At 42.3% G+C, this 26,876-nt stretch overlaps 1 long non-coding RNA gene across 1 annotated transcript; it reads left to right on the top strand.

The window, feature by feature from the left end:
- The first annotated feature begins 307 nt into the window (after positions 1-307).
- On the top strand, positions 308-6,543 carry LOC123730551 (uncharacterized). The gene is made up of 2 exons (XR_006762021.1): positions 308-514; positions 3,011-6,543. It is a non-coding gene; the product is annotated as an uncharacterized lncRNA (long non-coding RNA).
- Positions 6,544-26,876: the final 20,333 nt, after the last annotated feature.

The following is a 26,876-nucleotide window of genomic DNA, read 5'->3' as shown; positions in this document are numbered from 1 at the left end:
TGCTGTTTGGACAGTCAGTATTCTAAAACAGATTTTTTTGTTTACTGATTTGAGCAGTGTGAACATGGCTTTAGAGACAGACAGGGGTCTGGGGAAAACGACCTAACCTTGAGGCAATGCTGTTGACATTTTCTACAGATAGACAGGGTGTGTGTGTCTTTGTGTGTGTAATTGTGTGTGTGTGTGTGTGTGTGTGTGTGTGTGTGTGTGTGTGTGTGTGTGTGTGTGTGTGTGTGTGTGTGTGTGTGTGTGTGTGTGTGTGTGTGTGTGTGTTTGTGCATGCATGTGTATGTGTGTAAGTGTTTGTGTGTGTGTGTGATTGTGCATGCATGTGTATGTGTGTAAGTGTTTGTGTGTGTGTGTGTGTGTGTGTGTGTGATTGTGTTTACACAGACAGATGAGGAGTTATTTAACAGGGAGTTGAGTACCTAAGGCTGATGGATTGGATGTAGAAAAACAAGGACGACAAGACTGCTTATTTGGACAAGGATCATACAAGGCTAGAGACTGGGAGGTAAGGAATGTGTTTGTCTGTGTGAGTGTGTGTGTGTGTGTGTGTTTGTGGTGGTATGTGGTGATTGGGGAGGAGGAGGGGCAGGCATAGTAAACTTTGACCCAGTTCAGAGAGACACCATGGGTAGGGGTCATTTGGTTCACAACAAACAGTTCAGGCATATTTCATTAATTTAACCTTTATTTCGACAGGGAGTCATGCTGAGACCAAGGTCTCTTTCTCAGATGAGCCATGCATACACGTCAGTACACATCAATACACATCAATCCTGATTCAATACCATGATCCCATTAGCAGTCCTTGGCCCCTTACACACTCAAGTTGTACAACTAATGTAGAATGCATTTGGCACAATGATACAACAGAGAGTTTTTCTGCGCAAATATAATGACAAAAGCATTGTGTAGTCAAACCTTGTGCTTGTCATTGCGGGGACCACAGCTGACTTCAGGTCGCTCTATCATAACAGCCCATCCTATCATATGAACATGTTGCACATGAAGTGTCTGCCACATGTAGATAACATATAGACTACTTGTTCCCATCTGTTAGTACAGACAAATCATTTTTGCTGAGATCACAAATCCCTCTGGGTGAGGAAGGTACAGTAGAAGGCAAGCCAGTGGGGTGATGTTCTGTAGCTCTGTCCAGACTGTCAGAAATGCAAAGGTAAATCAAACACTCTCTGTTTGATTAGTAGGTACAGAACACGGGGGAGGAACCCTTGTTTATGAATGTTTTGACAGTCAAGAATTAATCCACACACTTATATTGTCTACTACATTGTTGGGTGTGGAGCTTGCAAGAAAGGCATTTCACTGTACTTGTGCATGTGACATTAAAACTTGAAACGCACGCACACACACACACACACACACACACACACACACACACACACACACACACACACACACACACACACACACACACACACACACACACACACACACACACACACACACACACACACACACACCTGTTCTCTCCTCTTCTGCTGAGTTGTGGACAGAGCATCTGTAGAGGATAATGAAAGCCTGTCGGTGAGAAGGTCTGTCAGTGGGAAGGTCTGTCAGTGGGAAGGTCTGTCAGTGAGAAGGTCTGTCAGTGAGAAGGTCTGTCAGTGAGAAGGTCTGTCAGTGAGAAGGTCTGTCAGTGAGAAGGTCTGTCAGTGAGAAGGTCTGTCAGTGAGAAGGTCTGTCAGTGAGAAGGTCTGTCAGTGGGAAGGTCTGTCAGTGGTCTGTCAGTGAGAAGGTCTGTCAGTGAGAAGGTCTGTCAGTGAGAAGGTCTGTCAGTGAGAAGGTCTGTCAGTGAGAAGATCTGTCAGTGAGAAGGTCTGTCAGTGAGAAGGTCTGTCAGTGAGAAGGTCTGTCAGTGAGAAGGTCTGTCAGTGAGAAGGTCTGTCAGTGAGAAGGTCTGTCAGTGAGAAGGTCTGTCAGTGGGAAGGTCTGTCAGTGAGAAGGTCTGTCAGTGGGAAGGTCTGTCAGTGGGAAGGTCTGTCAGTGAGAAGGCCTGTCAGTGAGAAGGCCTGTCAGTGAGAAGGTCTGTCAGTGAGAAGGCCTGTCAGTGAGAAGGTCTGTCAGTGAGGCACAGGATGCCTATACACGGAGCTGTGGCGCTGGGCTTGATGATTAACACACTGTAGAGCAATGGTATGATATCTTAGTGGTTTAAGCGCTGCGTTAAGGATGTTTTGAGGTTGTTTGAGGATAGAATGTGTTTGAGGATAGAATCCATTGTTAAGATAGAGAAAGAGAAGCTGATCTATTTGGGTAGCTAGGGGAATCTCTCCCATTTAGACTTGATGTGTCTTCAACCAGTCAGATCTCACAAGACCTGCCATAGACCTGGTCCCCCCTCTGCTTTTACAGCACTGAGGCATTTTAATAGATATTATGATGAACTAATGATCATTAAGGTAAGTGTGGAAAAAGGACCGCTCAGCTCTGTGCATCGTAGCGTAGCTTATCTATCTGGATGGCAGCATCCCATGTAGTGGGTTATGGTAAAGGTCCCACCCCATTGCACATGTGTGCAGTGACTGAGTGTTAAAACACTCCATAGTAACTTACATTCCCACTATACAGGCAAGTCAGATCTGCATCAATACACAACACTCAATAAATAAACTCTTACTGGGCTTCATGCTAAACTACACCGGTTAATATAAAGTGCAGGCTGCATGCATATCTTATCTCTCTACTGCACTGCATGGCGTACTAGTCATTTGCATGTTGAGTGAAGTCATCATTTAGCGGTCTCTCTCCCTGCAGTCAAGCAACATTAACAAAGCCTCTCACCCCTAATGCAAGCTCAGTTACATCACATGACAGCCGCTAGCTAGCTAGAACGCTAACAGCTAACCAGCCACAGTAAGCTAATTAGGGGTTGATAAAAAAAATGTTGTAAGGGAAAATCCAGTCTGAAATGTCAAAGTGGGAATTACAAACTTCAGAAGCCTTTTTCTTAATGTGCATATTTCTCAAAAACTCTGCACAGAAGTCTGCACAGAACTACCAGGACTGCCAGGACTGCACAGAACTACCAGGACTGCCAGGACTGCACAGAACTACCAGGACTGCCAGGACTGCACAGAACTACCAGGACTGCCAGGACTGCACAGAACTACCAGGACTGCCAGGACTGCACAGAACTACCAGGACTGCCAGGACTGCACAGAACTACCAGGACTGCCAGGACTGCACAGAACTACCAGGACTGCCAGGACTGCACAGAACTACCAGGACTGCCAGGACTGCACAGAACTACCAGGACTGCCAGGACTGCACAGAACTACCAGGACTGCCAGGACTGCACAGAACTACCAGGACTGCCAGGACTGCACAGAACTACCAGGACTGCCAGGACTGCACAGAACTACCAGGACTGCCAGGACTGCACAGAACTACCAGGACTGCCAGGACTGCACAGAACTACCAGGACCTTAGATCAATGGAAACACTCAAGTTTTTTAATCCTGTATCTCTTGACACATTCCTGAAAATAGTCATGCCCTCTAAACCTTCCAGCTGTTTACTGGACCCTATTCCAACTAAACTACTGAAAGAGCTACTTCCTGTGCTTGGCCCTCCTATGTTGAACATAATACACGGCTCCCTATCCTCCGGATGTGTACCAAACTCACTAAAAGTGGCAGTAATAAAGCCAAACTTGAAAAAGCCAAACCTTGACCTGGAAAAAAATATATACAGTACCTACACGTACGCTACGGTCACAAGAAGCAGGCTTCCTTATTCTTCCTAGAATTTCTAAGCAAACAGCTGGAGGCAGGGCTTTCTCCTATAGAGCAACATTTTATGGAAAGGTCTGCCGATCCATGTGAGAGACGCAGACTCAATCTCAACCTTTAACTCTTTACTGAAGACTCATCTCTTCAGTAGGTCCTATGATTGAGTGTAGTCTGGCCTAGGAGTGTGAAGGTGAACGGAAAGGCACTGGAGTAACGAACCGCCCTTGCTGTCTCTGCCTGGCCGGTTCCCCTCTCTCCACTGAGATTCTCTGCTCTGACCCTATTACGGGGGCTGAGTCACTGGCTTGCTTGCGCTCTTCCATCCTTCCTGTCCTCGGGCTTGTGCGGTGGGGAGATCTTCGTGGGCTATAATCGGCCTTGTCTCAGGGTAGTAAGTTAGTGATCTGTGATATCCCTTTAGTGGTGTGGGGGCTGTGCTTTGGCAAAGTGGGTGGGGTAATATCCTGCTTGGTTGGCCCTGTCCGTGGGTAACTTTGGATGGGTCCACAGTGTCCCCCCCCCCCCCCCCTCATTCTCCAGTATCTATGCTGCAATAGTCTATGTGCCAGGGTGTAATATTTGGTGTAATTCCCCATGCACCTGCTGTCTCAATCTCTGAATGCTCGGCTATGAAAAGTCCACTGACATTAACCCTGAGGTGCTGACTTTTTGCACCCTCTATAACCACTGTGATTATTATCTCACCCTGCTGGTCATCTATGAACGTTTAAACATCTTGAAGAATGATCTATCAATTAATGGCTATGTACTCTTATGATCTCCACCTGGCACCACCAGAAGAGGAGTGGTCAACCCTCAGAGCCTGGTTCCTCTCTGTTTCTTCCTAGGTTCCTGCCTTTCTAGGGAGTTTTTCCTAGCTGCCGTGCTTCTACATCTGTATTGCTTGCTCTTTGGGGTTTTAGGCTGGGTTTCTTTATAAGGACTTTGTGACATCTGCTGATGTAAAAAGGGCTTTATAAATTAAATTGATTGATTCATTGCTTTAAAAAAAAAATACAATACAAGTTTTAAATGTCCTGCATTAAAGGAAAGTTCTCCTGCAACAGGGGGATCAAAATAAGATTTTAAATCTGTACTTAGAGTTCAAAGGTTATAAAACAACCCTGGGGTGAATGGATTTTGATCCCATTACTGAGGGTACTGAGAGACAGACAACCTTGAAGACTAGTCTTCTGCTTACCATAACTATGCAACAAGCCATTACAGTTTCACTGCAGAATTAGACATTTATCCACGTTTCTCCAAAAGTGTTTTAAACACTGTGTTGACTCCTCCTGCTCAGCATCATTCCGTTTCTCCAAACGTTAAATTTCAAAGTGTTTTTAAGGGTTCCGTTCTGGGATAGGGCTAAAACATGACATTTTGGCATTCATTCCAAGTGGTTAATTTAAGGGTTAAGGTTTGGGATAGGGTTTGAACACGAGACCTTCCGATCCACAGTCATTAGGGTACACAGTCATAATGTAATAGAGCACACTGTTGCCCATAGTGGCCGGTTTTGAAGGCATTTCATAACGTCCAATTTCGAAGTCACTCTCTGCCTGGACTATGACCATGGGTTTAAATACTTCACACATATTTTAAGTATATTCTTTACCTGTAAATAGCAGAGAGTATAATATACTGTAATGGTTCTGGCTGTGTGTATTGGTGTTTGTGTGGTGGGCTATATATTTGTTTTAGTGTGGGTGGTAGAATGGAAAACCTACTGTATGTCAGCGGTGTTGAATTATTGAACAAAGTTATCACCATGAGTGTAGTCATTCAGATAGATTTGAGTGTGTACTCTTAATTGTGTGTGTTTACTTGCCTTTGTACTAATGTCAGGATGTGCATTAGGTGTGTACCAGCAGCTGTTGAATTATTGAACAAACCATTATCACTTTGGCAGATTGTGATATTTGCAGTTCTATTAGTGTTGCCCTGACGATAATGGGTCTCAACATTACCCCTTTGGAAGAACAGGGTAACACGTCAGTTTTACTTAAGGATCCTCTTAAGGATCGGCCCCTTTTTTTCAATTTTCGCCTAAAATGACATACCCAAATCTAACTGCCTGTAGCTCAGGCCCTGAAGCAAGGATATGCATTTTCTTGGTACCATTTGAAAGGAAACACTTTGAAGTTTGTGGAAATGTGAATGAAATGTAGGGGAATATAACACATTAGATCTGGTAAAAGACAATACAAAGAAAAAAACAACTGTTTTTTGTATTTTCTTTGCACCATCATCTTTGAAATGCAAGAGAAAGGCCATAATGTATTATTCCAGCCCAGTTGCAATTTAGATATTGGCCACAAGATGGCAGCAGTGTATGTGCAAAGTTTTAGTCTGATCCAATGAACCATTGCATTTCTGTTTTGTATCAAGATTTTGTATCAGGACTGCCCAAATGTGCTTAATTTGTTAATGAATAACTTTTCATGTTCAAAACTATGCACTCTCCTCAAACAATAGTATGGTATTCTTTCACTGTAATAGCTACTATAAATGTAAGTTTTCTGCCAATATCAGATATGTCTATGTCCTGGGAAATGTTCTTGTTACTTACAACCTCATGCTAATCGCTTTAGCCTACGTTAGCTCAACCGTCCCGCAGGGGACCCACCAATCCTGAAGACACACACACACACACACAAACTCACGCGCATACACACATGTTCACACACATATGTCCCATGTCCCCACGTCCTGCCACGTTTCTGATCTTTGTATCCCAGGGGGGTGGAGAGCCACAGTAGGATAAATGAACTTGCCAACATTTCACTGTCTGCCCTTTTTTTGTTGTTGCCCTGAGTGATGGATGAACTAACCATGTATCCTGTGTACGTACGCACACACACACACACACACACACACACACACACACACACACACACACACACACACACACACACACACACACACACACACACACATACACATACACATACACATACACATACACTGACTGCTTTGGGGCACTAAAAGAACCACGAGGGAGGGTTTTTCAGCGATGGCCTGCGCATGTCAGAATATGTGCTTACACCATGGCAACATGCGCTGGCTCAACAGTATTACAGAGCACGGCTGTCCTTTAATGTCTCTGAAGACTAGAGATTAAACAACAGTCTCACACACACACACCCACGCACAGAGGAGTTGGCTGTTGGGTTGAGGTGGTACTATTAAGTGTAATGTACAGATGTAGCATCTTAATTTGATCAGCCTGTTGCAGTAAAAGTAAAACTTGGGATGTATTTGAGGTTTAAAAAAGTATTCTGAAGTTTGTAATTTCCACTTTGAAAATGTCCAACTTGATTTTTCCTCACGAAAAATATATAAACCGCTACAAAAATGTCCATTAATTATAATCCATATAATAATTCACATTTCCTGTTGCTGCAGGATAATTTCCCTGCTGTAGCAAACTGGCTCAATTTAAGGTCCAACATCTGTATATACGTATGCATGTGTGTGTGTGTAATGTCTAAACATACGTTGTTTATGTTTACGTAACCAAGGGTGTGAGAGTGCCTCTCCTCTCACACAGAGGTGGTGGAGAACAGCTGAGGCAATGGAGGGTAACTGCTGCTCTCAGGAGAAATATGTGAGAGAAGTGTGTGTGTACCACATGTTTACATAACCTGGGGTGTGAGAGGGTATTTCCTGTTACTCAGACATAGGAGAGAACAGCTGAGGGTAACTATGATCCTCTGTGGTTGGATGTGTGGTATCTGGGATACGTGTCTAGCCTTTCCCTCGGTGTCAGAAACCCTTTACTCCAGGTTTAGAGTCACCTCTGACCCCTCTTACCACACTGAGGTCCACATCCCCTGACTCCTATAAACCTGACAGGCATTACACAGCACAACAGAATAACAAAAACATGATCTCTCTCTGATGAACTGACCCTGAACACAGGGGAAACAATGTGAGGCTTTTAAAGTACGCGGATGACATGGCTCTGGTAGGGCTCTTATTAAAGATGCTACGTCAGACGGGGACAGCTATTTTAAACAGACCAACAACCTTCAAGAATAGTGTCGGTCAAGTGCCCTCCACATCAATGTGGAAAAGACAAAGGAGCTGATCATCAATGGCAACAACTTCCCAATGTTCTAACCACTCTCTCTGAACGACCAACCAGTGGAGGTGGTTGACTGTTTTAAATACCTAGGGACACAAATTGATAATAAGCTGAGTTTTACAGAGAATTCAGACTGTATTTTTTTTTAAAGCAAGCCAACGCCTGTTCTTAATCAGGAAATTAAAAGGGTTTGGGGTCAGCCAGGATCTTCTGGAGAGGGTGTACAGCAGCTTGGTGGAGACCATCCTTACGTTCAATATGACAGTCTGGTATGGTAATCTGAGCGTGAGGAGCAAAAGCAAACTGACCAGAATAGTAAACACAGCCAGCAAAGTAATTGGCTGACCACAGGCACAGTTGAGCATTCTGTTCCACAAGGCAACCAAAAATACCAAAAATGACCCCTCCCACCCTCTAGACCCTCAGTTCGAGAGGCTTCCCTCTGCGCTTCAGAATGCCAGAATGCCATGGGCAAGATTAACTTTTTCAAACATTCATTCTCCCCTACTAAATGCAAAGTAGATTGTATCTGTATATGTGCAGTTGGGAACAGTTGTGAGTGAATGTATTAATGTCCTCTATGTTGTTAGTGTATGCAACATGATGGACTGACTGGTTTAAATGTGTATGATGTGAGAATGTATGTGTATGTGATTCTTTTAATGAAGGTGATGCCAAAGAAAAATGTTCATGCTGGATGGACAATAAAGTTTTTATTCTATTCACTCTCTCTCTCTCTCTCTCTCTCTCTCTCTCTCTCTCACTTTCTCTTTCTCTTTCTCTCTCGCTTGCTCTCTGGGTTTTAAAGGTTGTTGACATTGAATTCCAGCACAGACTGATTGTTTTGTTGACAAATTGTTCTTAAAGAGTAGAGGTGAGAAAATGGGTGAATGTGTGAATGGGTGAATGTGTGAATGGGTGGATGGGTGAATGTGTGAATGGGTGAATGGGTGAATGGGTGGAGCACGAAAACACCTTTTTAATGTCAAGTCAAAAAGACACATACGATACACACACTACTGTGTGACTGTTCTTTTGTGGCACTGGCGTTTCCAAGGTGGAAGCAGGTCTGTAAGCGTTAGGAAGGGGTGTGGTAACCTGTCACCTAAAACCACTTAAATCACAAAGAGACAGGCAGAGAGCCATATGCACTCTTTTAACCCAATACTGATCTGTCAATCTCTCTGCTTTATGTTTTTATTTTCATTTCTTCCCTTCTGTTCCTTTATTTCAATACATCTGCTAATGACCTCCACTCCTGCATCTTTTATCTCTCTCCTTCCTTCTCTCTTTCCATCTCTCTCTTTCTTCAACTAGGGTATCCTCTGATGTGAAGGATCCTTTGTCTCCAGATTAAGAGGCTTGGCTGGGTTATCCCTAATCATCTCTTTCTTTTTTGTTATTTCTCTTCAGGAGAGGGGGAGAGATGAGAGGGCTCCTTTGATTTTAATCTGGAGATCATTTTCCATAGGGGGCCCCAACCTGCGCCGTTGTAGTGTTACGTTCCCATAACACAAACTCAAAATGTCATCGCTCACAGAAAAGGGAACTAACAAAGGAAATCACTTTGACAAACAAAACAAAACAGATAAGTGTTTCAAAAGGGGTTTTGAAAGGCAGAACGTGTGTGTGTGTGTGTGTGTGTGTGTGTGTGTGTGTGTGTGTGTGTGTGTTTCCTATTTAGGTAAGCAGGGGGGGCACGGCAGAGTAATTAGAGGGAGGGAGAGAGAGAGAGAGAGCCTGACAACTTAAATTAGGAGAGATTATAGTATAGTCAAGATTTATTTTAAAGCCTTTGATCGTTGGAAAAATAAAAAGTTGAAAGTAAATGCCTTTGAAATGGAAGGAAGAGGAACAGAACGGCATCAAACTGTATCAATGCCATCGATTCACCTTGACGTTACACTTAGTGAACTAAACCTCACGCTTCCCTGAAAGAAAGTGTATGTCTATAGCTGTGCTCTCACACATCACACTCCTGGTTGCTTTGGTAACCATACCTTGAACCTTGCAACATGTGTTGCATGACACTGTGGCACTAATGCTTATCCTTGATGTCAGGCACATACCATATCAAAGGTTGACAGGGTGTAACTGTACACCAGTGGAGGCTGCTCAGGGGAGGATGGCTCATAATAATGGCCAGAATGGAGTGAATGGAGTGAATGGAGTGAATGGAATGGTATATAAACACATGGTTTTCATCTGTTTGATACCATTCCATGTAGACATTATTATGAGCCGTCCTCTCTTCACCAGCCTCCACTGCTGTATGATATTTTTCACAGCCCTTCCTTACAAAGATGTACATCAATAGAGGGTTGAGCTGAGTTGTGCTGTATGTGGCAGGTGGAATAGCAGAGACAATACGGGTTTGAAAGTATTATATTATATTATAGAAGTCATTCTGCTGCACAGCTTTCTATGTACGACCTCATGGGGGGGCTTGGGCAAGTTTTGGAGCTCACTGTATATTCCATATGTAACAGTTGTTAAAGTACTTTCTAAATTTCCCCAGGTTCATATATTAATATGTCATGTTGATTTGTTATTATGCATGCCTGCATCCTGGGAGTAGCGGAGAGTGTACTTACGTTTTTCCCTGCGTGCCCGTGCATAAATCATTTTGATCCACTATGAGAGGTAAGCACGCTTTTTTCTCGTCTTCAGAAAAAGTTTGATTCTTTTAAGCACAGTCATACACACAGTGGTTTGTTCATGAATAATGTTGTATATTTAGAGGTTACTCATAAGTGGATGGTATTGTTAAGATGCACTTGTAATTGTAGTTTTTAGGATGGTATCAACATTCTGAATTCAACATGTGGTTAATAGCTAGCTAAGGTATTAGCAGGCTATGGTATGTGTGAACGATGGCTAGCTCCTGGAATGATCCCAGTCCCTTGTATTGTGCATCTGTTGTAGAAAGAGGCGATGATTCGCAGAACATATATGCTCTACAAATGTTTTATTTTCTTTTGGATGCAGATGCAGGATGCAGAGAGTGAATTCTGATTCATTAAAACAACCTGATCTCCAAAGTCCACGTCTATAGTCTCAATCAACCACACACAACGCACAGTTACAGCGCTGCAGTACAGCACCGGTTACACATACACAAGGGTGCCCATGCCTAGGTTGAATGTCTCTTCTTTCTACCCACTCACAGTATTTAGGATGATTGTTCTCAGTTGTAATTCTTGGGCATTTGGGAAATGGGCTTATTTGTACATATCTTACCCTTATAAAATCAGATGCCACTCACTGCTTCTCCTTGGGTGGGTTTTCTTTTTTGTCAAAGCCATAATGACTCAAAGGCATGCACACATGCATGCACATACACACACATGCACACCCGCAAACACGCACGAGTGCACACGCACACGCGCACACACACAGTGTAGGTACTATTAATCTCATTGTCCTATACTATGCCAGTATTGACAACAACCCATTAGAGAGAGAACTGAAGAAGAGTAACGTTGACATATAAATGTATGCAAATGCAAACCTTCTTCTCACCAAGTGCCTTCAGTCACCATCACAGCAGTTCTCATCACAGCAGTCCTCATCACAGCAGTCCTCATCACAGCAGTCCTCATCACAGCAGTCCTCATCACAGCAGTCCTCATCACAGCAGTCCTCATCACAGCAGTCCTCATCACAGCAGTCATCATCACAGCAGTCCTCATCACAGCAGTCATCATCACAGCAGTCATCTTCACAGCAGTCTTAAAGTCACAGCTTAAAGCACTGCCTTCTGCCTTTAATGCTTTCATGATGAAAACAACATCAACATCTGATGTTTCTCATGTAATCATTTAACACAATCATCATATCTCAAAAATGAAATTACATTTAACACAACCGCAATTAGTCCTGGTCCTAATCAATTAGGATAATCTACATTTCAGCAGGGATTACATATTGATCAGACAATCAATACCTGGGAGCTTCACTGTGACCTTAAGTGCTCTCGAACAACAGAAAACATGTTATGTCGGAAGGTCTGCATGTCTGCAGAACATTAGCAACATTAGTGTGTGTATATATCTATGTGTGTGTGTGTGTATGTGTGTGTGTATGTGTATATTCGTGTGTGCGTGCTTGTGTGTTTATGTTTGTGTGGCTGTAGCTTCCCATTAGCACAGCTATACCATAACAATCCATAGCCCACCCCACAGGAGACCCTTGCTGCCTTCCAGTGTAGAATAAGTTTAACACACTGACAGCAGGGCATGGTTCATCTTAACTGGAAGGGTTATGGCAGTAACAGGAGCAACCTAACCAGTAGGGTCCTCGAGGAGGGCTCTCTGCACACCAGCAGCTCTGAGCTTGTACCCATACATTCATTATCCCAACGTTACTGCTCACTTCATCTATCTAGTAGACCTCATAACATATTCATGAGCAAGAGTGTTGAGTTTAATTGTGTGTGTGTGTGTGTGTGTGTGTGTGTGTGTGTGTGTGTGTGAGCCTGATATAAAGTTACCATCAGAGTCACTGATCATTCTCCCTCTGCATGTAGCACTATGCTCTCAGTTTAATTGATCATGCTCCCTCTGCATGTAGCACTATGCTCTCAGTTTAATTGATCATTCTCCCTCTGCATGTAGCACTATGCTCTCAGTTTAATTGATCATTCTCCCTCTGCATGTAGCACTATGCTCTCAGTTTAATTGATCATTCTCCCTCTGCATGTAGCACTATGCTCTCAGTTTAATTGATCATGCTCCCTCTGCATGTAGCACTATGCTCTCAGTTTAATTGATAATTCTCCCTCTGCATGTAGCACTATGCTCTCAGTTTAATTGATCATGCTCCCTCTGCATGTAGCACTATGCTCTCAGTTGAATTGATCATTCTCCCTCTGCATGTAGCACTATGCTCTCAGTTTAATTGATCATTCTCCCTCTGCATGTAGCACTATGCTCTCAGTTTAATTGATCATTCTCCCTCTGCATGTAGCACTATGCTCTCAGTTTAATTGATCATTCTCCCTCTGCATGTAGCACTATGCTGTCAGTTTAATTGATCATTCTCCCTCTGCATGTAGCACTATGCTCTCAGTTTAATTGATCATTCTCCCTCTGCATGTAGCACTATGCTCTCAGTTTAATTGATCATTCTCCCTCTGCATGTAGCACTATGCTCTCAGTTTAATTGATCATGCTCCCTCTGCATGTAGCACTATGCTCTCAGTTTAATTGATCATTCTCCCTCTGCATGTAACACTATGCTCTCAGTTTAATTGATCATTCTCCCTCTGCATGTAACACTATGCTCTCAGTTTAATTGATCATTCTCCCTCTGCATGTAGCACTATGCTCTCAGTTTAATTGATCATTCTCCCTCTGCATGTAGCACTATGCTCTCAGTTTAATTGCCAGCGTCCCAGACAGACAGAATGTGTGGGAACAGGAGCTGATATCAATCATTCTAATAATACATGAAAGTGAATATGCTTATTCTTCAAATAATTTGGTTGAATGCGTAGTGGGATGTGTGTAAGGGTGTGTGTCTTTTTTTGTTTCTGTGTGTGTGTGTCTGTGTGTGTCTGTGTGTCTGTGTGTGTGTGTCTGTGTGTCTGTGTGTGTCGACAGCTAGGCAGTATTATGACTGATTCACGTATTAGAGGGGTGCGTCAAAGCCTACTGTGTGTGTGTGCGTGTGTGTGTGTCTGTGTATGCACCCTGCCGTCTCCAGTTTGCAGATTTGCATTACGATCTCAAACACCCAATTCATTAACAGAGCCTCCCCATGTTCCTCTCTCCCCAGCCTACACTCCTACTAAATATGATCACTGTCTCATAGTGGGCCTGAACAACGTGGGCCGCTCAATATAATGCAGCCTGACTCAGGGCAATTCCATGGTATCAGAGTGATGCTGAGGCTCCGATTTTTCACTTTAAAATGTATGTTAATTAAAAACCAACGATTGCAAAGTTTTAAAAAACATATCTCTATGCACAAGGACTACTTTTTACAATTTCCATAGAAAATCTTTACAAAAACACATTTATTTAAAGAACAGTGCAGATGCATGTAGTTTGACATACATTTTAAAGTGAAAAATCTGAGTCTCAGCATCTCTCTGTAACCGTGGAAATGCCCCTAATAACAACTTAATAGCATAATCAAAAACATTTTCTATAAAAATGTCTGTCTTCACAAAGTAATCTATTTGCCCTCTGTTCACCCAAGATGCTGTCTCAATGCTTCGGCATAACATAAATCAATTCTAGAACAATTGGTGCATTGAATACTGTATATATTTCAACAACAAAAAAACATGATTGAAAGAAGAAGACAAACATGGGATTGTATCATAAATGTTTGAATACGCTGTCCATGGAAATGAACTACAGCACATATAATACTGTATCATATTAGATGTGAATGGTGTCAGGAATTCCCAAGTTGAGATGCCCACAATTAGAGAGCCAGGGATGTTGATGTATCATATGGCTACTGTCTGAGTGATGGCATCAGCCCTTCTCTCACCTCATGTGGTTTCATTGCAGAGACACCTCAGATAAATAAGTAAAAGCAGAGCATAATTGCGCTGAACACCCAGAAACTCAGAAAAGTCCATTAACTAGTTGATTAACTGTGTTTTAGAGGGAGACTCCCCTCTCCTACCCATGGGCCTCTCTGTTCCTCTCAGACAGACAGTCATTAACACGCAACATTAAATTAAAACACTCGATTGGTTAATCACGCCACATGCATCATTTAGCCGTCTGTCCCCTCTCTCTCTCTCTCTCGCTCGTCTCTCTCTTTTTCTCTCTCCCTGTTTTCCACTGTCTCTGTTTTTCTCTTGAGGCACCACATAAGTCAAACTGAGCTCCATTGTCTGAGATGCTGCATGAAGAACATTTACCAACAAAGACTACGCATCTCCTCCAATACAATCCCAGTGTGTGAGCACACACACATACGGGCACACACACACAAATGCATGCACGCCCATGTAATGCAACCCCCCAATCCCTTATTAAGTAAAAGCACCATGTGTAATGCTCCTAACATACAATCACATTTCCCCTCACGATAGAAGACTTAACCTATTAATCCTTATATTAGCCTGTGTCCCTCATTTCAACTTCACACCAGATCACACTTAAATCTTTGATGAGGACATTGAGGCTGAGGCTCTTACACCATAAACCCATAAATGTGTGTGTGTATACACAGGTGTGTGTGTGTGTGTGTGTGTGTGTGTGTGTGTGTGTGTGTGTGTGTGTGTGTGTGTGTGTGTGTGTGTGTGTGTGTGTGTGTGTGTGTGTAGACGTAACAAAGCAAAAGTAAATCCGGGACACTCCAATTAGTATGATGTGTTACATTTCATATGGTATGTATTCATTTGTCGACATCCATTATCCATTTCGTATGATATGCTACGAATTAGAATTCGTATGATATGTTATGAATTGCAGTTTGTACAATATGTTATGAAATGTATTTCATACAATATGTTTAAAATTTTGAGTTATGAATTCCAATTTGCTGTCACTAACATTAGCTAGGTGGCTAGAGCTAACGTTAGCTAGGTGGCTAACTTTAGCTAGAGTAGGGGTCAGGGTTAGGAGTTATGTTAAAAGATTAAGGTTAGGGTTAGGGGAAGGGTTAGCTAACATGCTAAGTAGTTGCACAGAAGCTAAAAAGTAGTGAGAAGTTCAAAGTTGCTAATTACCTAAAATGCTAATGTTGTCCTTGATGAGATTCGAATAATGCAACTTTTGGGTTATTAGACCACTGCAGTAAACAAAAGTAGGGTGATTGGTTGGGGTAGATGGGTAGGCGTATTATACGCCTACTCAGCTACCCCAACGAATCACCCTACTTTTGTTTACTGCAGTGGGATAAATCAGAGTAACACAGCGTGATAATTGCTAGTCTTAAACAAATCTACTTTGAAACAAAAGCATACAGCTCACACACATAGCAATAAGCTCAACCCATAAGAGTCTAAGCCCTGTCTAAGCCGGGGGGTTCTGCTAAGCAATATGGAATTGTTTTAAGAAGTTCATACCAAGGATCATTTTGCTATTTCATTTTGAATTTGAAGAATTAGAAAAAAATATTTTAGAACAAATGCATTGAATATCAAATTCACTACATGGAACAACAGATAGTCTCCCCCCGCCCAAAGAATCAAAAGGAAGTTTGTTCTGAAATGTTTGTTCTATATCTAAGAAAGATTTTTTTTTTTTACATATATTTAACCCCTTATTTTTGGCACTAAACAGTCTCCATATATACAGTGCATTCGGAAAGTATTCAGACCCCTTTTGCACAATTTGTTACGTTACAGCCCTATTCTAAAATGTATTAAATAAAAAAATCTACACACAGTACCCCATAATGACAAAGCGAAAACAGGTTTTTAGAAATGTTTGTAAATGTATAAAAAAAGTAAAACATGAATACCGTATTTGCATCCTATTTCCATTGATCATCCTTGAGATGTTTCTACAACTTAATTGGAGTCCACCTGTGGTAAATTCAACTGATTGGACATGATTTGGAAAGGCACACACCTGTCTATATAAGGTCCCACAGTTGACAGTGCATGTCAGAGTAAAAACCAAGCCATGAGGTCAAACAAATTGTCCGTAGAGCTCCGAGAAAGGATTGTGTCGAGGCCCAGATCTGGGGAAGAATACCAAAACCTTTCTGCAGCAATGAAGGTCCCCAAGAACACAGTGGCCTCCATCATTCTTAAATGGAAGAAGTTTGGAACCACCAAGACTTCTTAGAGCTGGCTGCCTGGCCAAACAGAGCAATCGGGGGAGAAGGGCCTTCGTCAGGGATGTGACCAAGACCCGATGATCACTCTGACAGAGCTCCAGAAGTCCTCTGTGGAGATGGGAGAACCTTCCAGAAGGATAACCATCTCTGCAGCACTCCACCAATCAGGCCTTTATGGTAGAGTGGTCAGATGGAAGCCAAAAAAATGCAGGAGTGGCTTCGGGACAAGTCTCTGAATGAGTGGCCCAGCCAGAGCCCGGACTTGAACCCGATCAAACATCTCTGGAGAGACCTGAAAATAGCTGTGCAGCAACGCTCCCCATCCAACCTGACAGAGCTTGAGAGTATCTGCAGAGAAGAATGGGAAAAAGTATCCAAATACAGGTGTGTCAAGCTTGTAGTATCATACCCAATAAGACTGTAATCGCTGCCAAAGTGCTTTAACAAAGTACTGAGTAAGGGGTCTGAATACTTATGTAAAAGTGATTTTTTATATATTTTTTCCATTACTTAAAATCTGTTTTGCTTTGTCATTATGGTGTAATGTGTGTAGATTGATGAGGGAAAAAACAATTGAATCCATTTTAGAATAAGGCTGTAATGTAACAAAATGTGGAAAATCTAAAGGGGTCTGAATACTTTCTGAATGCAGAGTACTTCCATTCATTGTTTCAACTGGTACGGGGGGACCTTCGGACAAGTCTTGTGAGGTCTGTAAGCTTTCCAGAGAAAAACAACCAACATGTACAGTGGGGCAAAAAAGTATTTAGTCAGCCACCAATTGTGCAAGTTCTCCCACTTAAAAAGATGAGAGAGGCCTGTAATTTTCATCATAGGTACACGTCAACTATGACAGACAAAATGAGAAAAAAAATCCAGAAAATCACATTGTAGGATTTTTTATGAATTTATTTGCAAATTATGGTGGAAAATAAGTATTTGGTCACCTACAAACAAGCAAGATTTCTGGCTCTCACAGACCTGTAACTTCTTCTTTAAGAGGCTCCTCTGTCCTCCACTCGTTACCAGTATTAATGGCACCTGTTTGAACTTGTTATCAGTATAAAAGACACCTGTCCACAACCTCAAACAGTCACACTCCAAACTCCACTATGGCCAAGACCAAAGAGCTGTCAAAGGACACCAGAAACAAAATTGTAGACCTGCACCAGGCTGGAAAGACTGAATCTACAATAGGTAAGCAGCTTGGTTTGAAGAAATCAACTGTGGGAGCAATTATTAGGAAATGGAAGACATACAAGACCACTGATAATCTCCCTCGATCTGGGGCTCCACGCAAGATCTTACCCCGTGGGGTCAAAATGATCACAAGAACGGTGAGCAAAAATCCCAGAACCACACGGGGGGACCTAGTGAATGACCTGCAGAGAGCTGGGACCAAAGTAACAAAGCCTACCATCAGTAACACACTACGTCGCCAGGGACTCAAATCCTGCAGTGCCAGACGTGTCCCCCTGCTTAAGCCAGTACATGTCCAGGCCCGTCTGAAGTTTGCTAGAGAGCATTTGGATGATCCAGAAGAGGATTGGGAGAATGTCATATGGTCAGATGAAACCAAAATATAACTTTTTGGTAAAAACTCAACTCGTCGTGTTTGGAGGACAAAGAATGCTGAGTTGCATCCAAAGAACACCATACCTACTGTGAAGAATGGGGGTGGAAACATCATGCTTTGGGGCTGTTTTTCTGCAAAGGGACCAGGACGACTGATCCGTGTAAAGGAAAGAATGAATGGGGCCATGTATCGTGAGATTTTGAGTGAAAACCTCCTTCCATCAGCAAGGGCATTGAAGATGAAATGTGGCTGGAGTGGCTTCGCAAGAAGCATTTCAAGGTCCTGGAGTGGCCTAGCCAGTCTCCAGATCTCAACCCCATAGAAAATCTTTGGAGGGAGTTGAAAGTCCGTGTTGCCCAGCGACAGCCCCAAAACATCACTGCTCTAGAGGAGATCTGCATGGAGGGATGGGCCAAAATACCAGCAACAGTGTGTGAAAACCTTGTGAAGACTTACAGAAAACGTTTGACCTGTGTCATTGCCAACAAAGGGTATATAACAAAGTATTGAGATAAACTTTTGTTATTGACCAAATACTTATTTTCCACCATAATTTGCAAATAAAATCATAAAAAATCCTACAATGTGATTTTCTGGATTTTTTATTCTCATTTTGTCTGTCACAGTTGAAGTGTACCTATGATGAAAATTACAGGCCTCTCTCATCTTTTTAAGTGGGAGAACTTGCACAATTGGTGGCTGACTAAATACTTTTTTGCCCCACTGTACATGTCCGTGAGAGTCTCACCTTTCTACAGAGGGGCCATTTTAGTGTGTAGCCCAAACTGTTCGGACGCTACAGAATGAAGTTGGCATATCAGCTGTACAAGAACACCATCGAGTTTGTGAGAGTCTCATCTTTCCATAGCTGGGTCATAATAGTTTGTAGGCCAAACCGTTCGAACGCTTCAGACGATTTTTTGAGAAGACCAATTTTGGGATGTCTCATGGTCTGACATCCAAACACATATCTCTAGCTTATACTGACAGATTTTTATGGTGATTTCTTTTATTATGCCAATTAGATTTCCAAGTGGGCACAGACATCGACTCTAGGGGGTAAACAAAAAGAAGACTCCTGTACCATGTCAGATATAGAGTTGACATTAATTCAATTTGAGTTTGCAGCCCAATATTACGCTAGCTCTCCCCTAAAGTTAAAAATCAAATTAATTTTATTGGTCACATACAGATGTTTAGTATATGTTATTGCGGGTGTAGCGAAATACTTGCAATAACGTGAGAAATAACATAGAATTTTTTTTAAATACTGCAAAGTTGCCTTGGAGCCAGAAACAAGGCGGCCATGTCTATCGGCGCCATCTCACACATCTTACAACATCTCACACATCTTACACCATTTCACACATCTTACACCATTTCACACATCTTACACCATCTTACACCATCTTACACATCTTACACCATCTTACACATCTTACACCATCGCGCACATCTTACACCATCTTACACATCTTACACCATCTTACACCATCTCACACATCTTACACATCTTACACCATCTCACACATCTTACACCATCTTACATATCTTACACCATCTCACACATCTTACACATCTTAACCATCTCACACTATCTCACACCATCTCACACATCTTACACCATCTCACACCATCTCACACCATCTTACACCATCTCACACTATCTCACACCATCTCACACATCTTACACCATCTTACACCATCTCACACATCTTACACCATCTCACACATCTTACACCATCTCACACATCTTACACCGTCTCACACATCTTACACCATCTCACACATCTTACACCATCTTACACATCTTACACCATCTTACACCATCTCACACATCTTACACATCTTACACATCTTACACCATCTCACAGATCTTACACCACTCACATATCTTACACCATCTCACACATCTTACACCATTTCACACCATCTTACACATCTTACATATCTTACACCATCTCACACTATCTCACACCATCTTACACATCTCACACCATCTAACACATCTTACACCATCTTACACATCTTACAAGTTCATGACCGTAGTTGAGTGGAGGCTTTAGCTCAAAGGGCTAACAGTTTCTTGAGACCCGGGTTTAAAACCTGGTTGGTCAAACAAGCAGAGTAACAGTTTAGGAAGAGAATAGACCAGCACAGATAATGACGGTACAGTCAGCCTTGAGTAACAACGTCGGTGCCCCAAGTCTGGCTCAGTATTATTTAATAGGGATAATCCTCCTCCACTCTATAATGGAATTACCATACATTATTGCAAATCTCTGTGGAGGAGCTTAAACTTGACCTTACCTGTAACTCAGTTATGCAGAGAGAGAGAGACACAGTGGACTTAACACTGTTTACAATGGCATTAGCTGCCTAGTAAGTCAGATTTAGCCCAGCTAACATGCTTCCTTCATCCACTTACCAACTCTGGCTTATTTAACTATAGCCCTGAGCCCTTTGTACAGCCCTGCCTAGCGCTCATCTTGATTGGCGAGGCACCCAAAGACAACTGTGGATTCGTATTTATAGTTTGTCCAGATTGGGCAGATTGGGCTCGTTCCTGTGGAGATGGCTGTGATGAACCTCAGATGACCGCACTCAGCTGGAAACAGGCTGACACAGAATGGCATAATGAGCTAGCCTTCCTCATCTGACCCCCTGAATCAGAGGGAGACAGAGAGAGGGAGAGAGGGAGAGAGACAGAGGTATCTTTATAGACCTTTATGCAGATTGCTGTGGAGAATGGATAAAGGTCTGTGGGCATAATGAAAAACACAACAGAGGGTAATATAGAGAAGTAGACGCAGAAAGCATTCTCTCTTCTGGTCTGCAGGGTCCTCCTGTAAGTACGCTTTGTCATCAACACAGCCAACATAGTCACATGTTTACTTCAACACTGCCACATACTTAATCTTATACCAGCATTTCATACTAGATCAATATTAATTAACAAAACAAAAGACACAAGACTGGAATATGTTATAAAGATTCATAAAATGTATTTATCATTCAATCAGGATAAGATTTACAACTCTATCTCTCTCCTCAGGGTATCCCCGGACTTATGGGAATGAAAGTAAGTAAAAACGGAGGACCTTTAATAGTTAAATAAATGCTATACTAGTCAGTGATTAAATGTATATTGAGGCATGTGTATGGTTTACGCCATACAAGGGTTAATGTTGCAGCTTTCCTCTGATACTGTAGGGTTATGGTTTGAACTTCAGTATAGCTGCTCTAATTATTTTATTGATAACAGGTAGTGTTTGAGCGGTGGGAGGCTATCGAGGGAGGGTTGAGGTCATCTGTGGTAGGTACGTATGGTAGGGGGTTACGGGTCTCAGCTCTAGCCAACTAATGCTGCACGAGTTAGGAGGGGATTGGACTTTATCAGGACAGATCAGTTCTAATGAGAGGGAAAGTAAACAGAAATGCTGCCAACGAGAGACAGAATATAGAAGAGATTTAGAAATGTGTTTTGTCCTCTGTTTCAAGTCTTCCCCTGAATAAAATTGTAAAATGTATATCTCAATATCTTTACTTTGAAGAAAGCATTTATGTTAATGTTATTCTAAGGCGCATTTGTCTATTTCCACTGGAGGTAGTCTTTAAACAGACCCCACTCCTATTAATGTATTCTTTATCCAGAACTCTCTCCAGGGAATTATAGAAAGCACACTTATCATAACATGGATTCGTCGCCCTAAAACTAATTCTGATTTACCAGAATCACCTGGGGTGAAGGTAAAACAATACTCAATATGCCACCTCGCAAAAGGAATACCATTACTTTAGTAGTCTAGTCACGGTAGAACACGGCAACAACAACAACAACAAAAACAGTTTACATTCTATTCTACAAGGACCCTGTGCATTATCCTGAACCCACAATGAAATATTCCATTTGTTCTTGCTGAGAGGTTGAACTTAATTCAATTACAATGGTCTTTAGTTTGTTTCCAAAAATACAACCTACCCACCCCATCCCCTAAACTCAGAATGGATTACAACCTCCACTTCATGAATATGTATGACCCTGGGGAGGGGGTCAGTCCCAGAGATGTATTGGTTTTAATCAATGATGTGGCAATGATGAATGCAATCAAGGCTCATATGCATATTTAAAGGAAAAGGGAAACTGCTGTTAAAAGGGACAACAATCCGGAAAGAAGCTTGTGCAGGCTACTGTTGAGATAGTCTTGTTCACTAGCCGCAAAGCCTAGATCTCTAGCACACAAGGCTATAGGAGCAACAGTCACATATCAACCAAACAGACAAACAAAATACATGTATAAGGCCATTGGTTTGTATGTGTGACTGTTAAGAGTCTGTCTCTTGTTGTGTAAGTGTGTGATGTGGAAATCATGAGAGCCCCCTATAAAGTATAAGGCTTGCACCACTGATGATTATGGTGTTGAGCAGTAACACAGGGAGAAGTAGGCTTATGGCTTAACAGGATCCAGAGAGGCTCATGGCTGCCGGGGAGGCCAAGATTACATGTTTGGCCAAAGTGATGTCCAATCTAACCACCTTCTCATTCTCTCTCCTGTTGTCGACCTCTGTCTCTCCTGTATAGTCTGTATCCATCCCTATTTCTCACTTATAACCCTCACCATGTCTCTTTCTTTTAACTGTATACTTTCCACTAACCAATTCCACAAGGTACTTCCATCAGTCCCTCCAGCCGTTCCTCCAGACATCTCTCCAGACGTCCCTCCAGACGTCTCTCCATCTGTCCCTCCAAGGGTCAGTTGTGGTGCTATGAAAAGGCAGGGACACATAAACAAGAGTCAGTCTCTACCCCTTTGACCCCCACCATCCAACCATCCATCTGTGTGCCGCTAACCTAATTCACTTTGACCTTTAAGAGGCCATGGCACTATGAACCCACGACCCAAGGGCCACTGCTCCTCTGCTGCTGTTGTTTTTAACCAACAAGGTCACAAAGTCTTCTGATTCAAGCAGAAGCCAGGCAGTGTTGCATAAAATAACATTCTGTGGCAAAAGCAAAAAAAACAAGGCAACAGAGATTTACTGCATGCAGTCAATTTCAGTTGTGCCTGTGGCTACACTCCTATACTTAGTGAATCATTTTGTGTCATATTCTTTTACTCCTTGAATTGTAGAACCATATGCGTCAAGATGCACAGTTAGAGGCAGATATAGTGTCCAATCAGAGTCCAAAACCTCTCAGCAACAATGAGGTATCCTGTTTTACAATGTTTTTGTGTCTGTGTGTGCGTCTGATTTACGTTGTCTGGCATATGGCCTGGGAGTGGTGGGAAGACTCAAAATATATATCCTTCATCTTTCTCTTAGAGCTGCCAGCAGACGGAGGTGAACGAATCTCTCAAAAGATGTTGGCCTTGCCTTTTTGGAACCGCCTCCTCGTCCTGGTCCTTTACTTATCTGGTTCCTTAACCTCACTTCCTGTCTCCTTCCGTCCTGCCTTTACACCTCTGTCTCCTAGTCACGTCCCTTTTCTGTCTTCTTCTCTAGTATTTCTCTGTCTTTCTCTACTACCGTTCTGTCTCTCTCTTCTTCTGTGTTGCCTTTCTGTGTCCGCCTTTCTGTGTCCCCTCCTTTTCTGTCTCCTTGTCCACTACCTCTTTGGATTCCATGTATCAGACCCTGCACCATGTCCCCTACTCTGTCTCCTATCTCCCTGTGTCACACTCCAATATTACCATGTGAGCGCGTACCTCCCATTCTCTAGAACAGGTATTCCCAAACGGAATACCCCAGGGGTACACCCAATGCCGTCAGGGGTACGACAAATAAAAATGTGATTCACATTTTTTTAATTAAAAAAAAATATATAATAATAATTCTTCACATTTTCAAACAGTCCATTTATATTTTCCAACTGGGCTTTTTTCTCGCCTGAGTAGCCTCGTTACACTGCCAAAAATAAAATTAAACCATCTAGTGCTCAGCGAAATAGCAACACAATGTCAAATACAGGTAGCCTAGTCAAATAATTAACATCTCCAATCACATTAACCGTTACTCTCTCACGGGAATTCCATCAACGGTCTGTATGTAGCCAAACGTAGCTGCTGCTCATGTTGGTATCTGTACAGATGGCGCAAAAGCCATGACAGGAAGACATAGTGGAAGCAGTTGCTCCCGATGCTACTTGGGTTCACTGCAGCATCCACCGAGAGGCTCTTGCTCTTAATGCCTGACAGCTTGAAAGACGTTTTGGACACTACAGTGAAAATGGTTAACTTTGTTAAAGCAAGGCCCCTGAAATCTCATGTATTTTCTGCACTATGCAATGATATGGGCAGCGACCATGTAATGCTTTTACAACATACAGGAGTGCGCTGGTTATCAAGAGGCAAAGTATTGACACGTTTTTTTGAATTGAAAGACGAGCTTAAAGTTTTCTTTACTGACCATAATTTTCACTAGTCTGACCGCTTGCATGATGACGAGTTTCTCACACGACTGGCCTATTTGGATGATGTTTTTTCTCGCCTGAATGATCTGAATCTAGGATTACAGGGACTCTCCGCAACTATATTCAATGTGCGGGACAAAATTGAGGCTATGATTAAGAAGTTGGAGCTCTTCTCTGTCTGCATTAACAAGGACAACACACAAGTCTTTCCATCATTGTATGATTTTTTTGTGTGCAAATGATCTCAATCTTACATACAATGCCAAATGTGATATAGCGAAGCACCTGAGTGAGTTCGGTGCGCAATTACGCAGGTACGTTCCCGAAATGGATGACACAAACAACTGGATTCGTTATCCCTTTCATGCCCTGCCTCCAGTCCACTTAGCGATATCTGAACAGGAGAGCCTCATTGAAATTGCAACAAGCGGTTCTGTGAAAATGTAACTTAATCAGAAGCCACTGCCAGATTTTGGAGCTGTGCTCAGAGTATCCTGCCTTGGCAAATCACGCTGTTAAGACACTGATGCCCTTTGCAACCACGTACCTATGTGAGAGAGGATTATTGGCCCTCACTAGCATGAAAACGAAATACAGGCACAGACTGTATATGGAAAATGATTAAAGACTGAGACTCTCTCCAATATAACCCAACATTGCAGAGTTATGTGCCTGTTTTTAAGCACACCCATCTCATTAACCTGTGGTGAGTTATTTACAATTTTCAATGAACAAATAAGGTTTTATATGTAAGAAAATTATTGATTATTATTATATTATTATTTGTGCCCTTGTCCTTTAAGAGCTCTTTGTCACTTCCCACGAGCCGGGTTGTGACAAAAACTCACAGTCATTCTTATGTTTAATAAATGTATCGTATAGTGTGTGTGTGTGTGTGTGTGGCAGGCTTACAATGATGCCAAAAAAACACATTTGAGAGTGCGCTGACCCTGGTTGTAAGTAACTGGCGGCAGGGAAGTCAGGTGCAGGAGAGCATAACTTGGTAATCAACGGAGCAGTTTTATTCATAAAACCACCGGAAACCAGAACAACAGAAAATTGGGTACAAAACCCGTCTCTCACTAGAGAAAACGTGTACATGCACTTACAATAAACAATTCCGCATAAAGACATGGGGGGAACAGTGGGTTAAATACACAACATGTAATGATGGAAATTGAGACCAGGTGTGTGAGAAGAAAAGACAAAACAAATGGAAAATGAAAAGTGGATCGATGATGGCTAGAAGGCCGAGCGCCGCCTGAACAAGGAGAGGAACCGACTTCGGCGGAAGTCGTGACACTGGTGCTAGAGGGGGTACGCAGCTGGAGGTTGAATGTTTGAAGGGGTACAGGACTAAAAAAGTTTGTGAACCACTGCTCTAGAACATACCATATAACACACCACATGTTTATGTGGATCGCAATAGACACACTGACATACAGTACCAGTAAAAGTTTGGACATACCTAGTCATTCAAGGGTTTTTCTTTATTTTTTACTATTTTCTACATTGTAGAATAATAGTGAAGATATGAAATTACACATATGGGAGTCATGTAGTAACCAAAGAAGTGTTAAACAAATCAAAATATATTTTATATATTAGATTCTTCAAAGTAGCCACCTTATGCCTTGATGCCAGCTTTGCAAACTCTTGGCATTCTCTCAACCAGCTTCACCTGGAATGCTTTTCAAACAGTTTTGAAGGAGTTCCCACATATGCTGAGCACTTGTTGGTTTCTTTTCCTTCACTCTGCGGTCCAACTCATCCCAAACCATTGCAATTTGGTTGAGGTCGGGTGATTGTAGAGGCCAGGTCATCTGATGTAGTACTCCATCACTCTCTTTCTTGGTCAAATAGCCCTTACACAGCTTGGAGGTGTGTTGGGTCATTGTCCCATTGAAAAACAAATTATACTCCCACTAAGTGCAAACCAGATGGGATGACGTATCTCTGCAGAATGCTGTGGTAGCCATGCTGGTTAACCTGTCTGGGCTAGGGGGCAGTATTTTCACTGCCGGATAAAAAACGTACCCGATTTAAACTGGTTACTACTCTTGCCCAGAAATGAGAATATGCATATAATTAGTAGATTTGGATAGAAAACACTCTAAAGTTTCTAAAACTGTTTGAATGGTGTCTGTGAGTATAACAGAACTCATATGGCAGGCCAAAACCTGAGAAGCATCCATACAGGAAGTGCCCTGTCTGACAATTGGTTGTCCTTCTGTTGCATCTCTTTCTAAGGCTTCCATTGGTTCTCTAAAGCCGCCAGAAAGT

The sequence above is a fragment of the Salmo salar genome, chromosome ssa25, assembly GCF_905237065.1.
Source record: "Salmo salar chromosome ssa25, Ssal_v3.1, whole genome shotgun sequence".
Taxonomy (NCBI): Eukaryota; Metazoa; Chordata; class Actinopteri; order Salmoniformes; family Salmonidae; genus Salmo; species Salmo salar.
This window is presented reverse-complemented; position numbering and strand designations above follow the sequence as displayed.